Source organism: Octodon degus, unplaced genomic scaffold (genome assembly GCF_000260255.1).
Source record: "Octodon degus isolate 3935 unplaced genomic scaffold, OctDeg1.0 scaffold00038, whole genome shotgun sequence".
NCBI lineage: Eukaryota > Metazoa > Chordata > Mammalia > Rodentia > Octodontidae > Octodon > Octodon degus.
In genome coordinates this window covers 15,479,557-15,482,763 of record NW_004524614.1, presented here as the reverse complement: position 1 = coordinate 15,482,763, position 3,207 = coordinate 15,479,557, and the positions used below count along the sequence as shown (strand labels likewise).

At 41.3% G+C, this 3,207-nt stretch overlaps 1 pseudogene; it reads right to left on the bottom strand.

Annotated features, from left to right (window-relative positions):
- Positions 1-225: 225 nt before the first annotated feature.
- On the bottom strand, positions 226-2,020 carry LOC101562582 (annotated as a pseudogene).
- Positions 2,021-3,207: the final 1,187 nt, after the last annotated feature.

The following is a 3,207-nucleotide window of genomic DNA, read 5'->3' as shown; positions in this document are numbered from 1 at the left end:
CCAATTTAAACATTTTTTATTGAAGACATTGCATTTTCACTTATAGCACAGTGCTTAAAGTGCAATGCCGTGTTTCCCTGTGTACATGTTCCATTATTCAAGTATTGAGAATGGCCAGTACTCTACTATAGCAGCTCAACTTTAACTGCCAAGAATTTACTACAAATTTAGGTTCTTCAATCTTATTGGTTGTGGAAGAATGCTATTTTTATATTTAGGGTTGGCTTAATCTACCTCTTCAATGGTGGGCCTGGAGGAAGCACCCCAGAGGGAGGAGCTCCTTCACCAGGGAAGCCCCAGGCATCCCTCCAGGCAGCCACCTGCACGCTGGCACAGCTTGGTAATGATGGGATGCAGACTTTCTCCAGCTCCTTCTGCTGATGTTCAAATTCTTCTTTCTCCACAGTCTGATTCTTATCCAGCCAGTTGATGATTTCATTACACTTGTCAAGAATCTTCTGTTTATCTTCATCTTGCCTTGAAGTTTGTCCTTTTCAACAGTTGCTTTCATATTGAACGTGTAGGACTCCAATGAATTCTTAGAGGACACTTTATCCCTTTGTTTCTCATCTTCAGTTTTGTACTTCTCTGCTTCCTGGACCATACACTCTATGTCCTCCTTGTTCAAATGGCCCTTATCGTTGGTGATAGTAATCTTGTTCTCTTTTCCTGTACTTTTATTGACTGCAGAAACATTGAGGATGCCATTGGCATCAATATCAAAAGTTATTTCAATCTGAGGAACACCATGGGGTACAGGAAGTATGCCTGTGAGTTCAAACTTGCCAAGCAGGTTATTATCCTTGGTCATGGCTCTCTCACCTTCATATACCTGAATGAGCATGCCCAGCTGGTTGTCCAAGTAGGTAGTGAAGGTCTGCTTGGTAGGAATGGTGGTATTGCGCTTGTTGAGAACTGTCATGACACTACCAGCAGTTTCAATACCAAGAGAAAGAGGAGTGGCATTCAACAGTAGCAAATCTTGGACATTTTCAGACTTGTCTCTAGATAAAATGGCTGCTTGAAGAGCGGCACCATAAGCAACAGCCTCATCAGGATTGATGCTCTTATTCAATTCTTTTCCACTGAAGAGGTCTTATAAAAGCTTCTGGATCTTGGGGATATGGGTAGAACCACCCACCAGGACAATATCATGGATCTGAGACTTGTCCTGTTTAGCATCTCAAAGAGCCTTCTCCACAGGGTCCACAGTGCCATAGAACAGGTCAGCATTCAGCTCTTCAAACCGAGCACGAGGAATGGAGGTGCAGAAGTCAATTCCTTCATAGAGGGAATCAATCTCAATTCTGGCTCGGGTGCTGGAGGAGAGGGTTCTCTTAGCTTGCTCACATTCAGTATGAAGACAGTGGACAGCTCTTTTGTTCTCACTGATGTCCTTCTTGTGCTTGTGCTTGAATTCAGCAATAAAATGACTGACCATTCGATTGTCAAAACCTTCTCCACCTCAGTGGGTGTCTCCAGCTGTAGATTTCACTCCAAAGATTCCATCTTCAGTAGTGAGGATTGACACATCAAAAATGCCACCTCATAAGTCAAGAAACAGCACATTTCTTTCAGCTCCAACCTTTTTGTCTAAGCCATACGCAATAGCAGCAGCATTTGGTTCACTGATAATTCTAAGTACGTTAAGATAAGCAGTAATTCCAGCATCTTTGGTTACCTGACGCTAAAGTCAGGTAAGTCATTAAAGTAATCTGGCACAGTGACCACAGCACTGGTAACAGTCTTCTCTAGATAAGTTTCTGCTATCTCCTTCATCTTTGTCAGCACCATACAAGACACCTCCTCTGGGTAGAAGCTCTCTTTTGTATTCTACTTGAACTGTGGGCCTGCCTACATCTTTCGCCACCATGAAAGGGCAGTGCTTCATATCAGACTGGACAACAGCACCATCAAGTCTGTGTCCAATCAGATGCTTAGCATCCAAAATTGTGCTGGTGGGGTTCATGGCCACTTGATTTTTTGCACCATCTCCAGTCAGTCATTTGGTGTCGGTGAAAGCGAGTGCTTTTTTGTTTTTGTTTTTGTTTTTGTTTTTGTTTTTTTCTGGTTTTTGTCTTTGAGTGAACAACTGAGCACCTCACTGGAGATGGAATTCTTGATTACACTCCATCTCCACCCTTCCCTTTATAGATTCTCTGTTACCTTTGAGAAGTGTTGAAAAGTTCAAGGATGCAATTTAGTTTTGGTCCTTTTATGGAAAGACATTTTTCCTTTTCTATACTTGGATATTTGTAGGGATTTTCTAATTATTCTTGAAAAAAGTGTTATAAAATGTGAGCATCCAGGGCCAGTGAGATAGCTCAGTGGACTAAAGCACCAGCTCAGGCAAGTTGAGGCAAGCACAGGGACTGGGGTTCAATCCCCAGTACCACATGCCACCCCAGCCCTGCCCCTAGGGTGGGCTGAGCCTGCCACACAGTCTGGGCAGTGGCGCATCCCTGTAATCCCAGCGCCAGGGAGGCTGAAAACAGGAGGATCACTATGAGTACAAGCTGCATAGTGAGACACTGTAGCAACAAAATACATTTTTAAAAAAGTAAGTATTTAGTATGAACAGTTAGAATTAATTTAGAATTCCCTTGCTATTTAATGAAACACCTTTCCAAATGTTTTCTTTCTTTCTTTCTTTCTTTCTTTCTTTCTTTCTTTCTTTCTTTCTTTCTTTCTTTCTTTCTTTCTTTCTTTCTTTCCTTCCTTCCTTCCTTCCTTCCTTCCTTCCTTCCTTCCTTCCTGTCTGTCTGTCTTTCTATTTTGAAATACAAAAGTTTACATTCTTATATCTCCAATATCAGTCAGAGTTTGATAAGAGAGGAAATCCTACAGTATATTAAGGGAACTGACAGTGGCCTTCAAGATTGCTCACCCAGTGACGCTGGCCTCCAGTGCTTGTGCCCTCGTGTAGGCCCTTCCTCCAATCTGACAGTCTTGATCTGAGAGGGCTTTAAATCCAGTTGAAGTGATTATTGTATTTTTTATATTAATTTTGTTGAGAAATAAAGTAGCAATGAGACAATTTTAAAACAGGTTAGTAGGACTGTTACAATAATTAATATATGCATATTGTTGTCTTTGTAGTAGTTATTCATAGTACAAGATGCAGACATGTTATCTTGTCTAAACACTATTAGTTCAAAACTTTCTTCTCATTGAACTAAGAGAAAGTAGCTGTATATCTATGCTAAC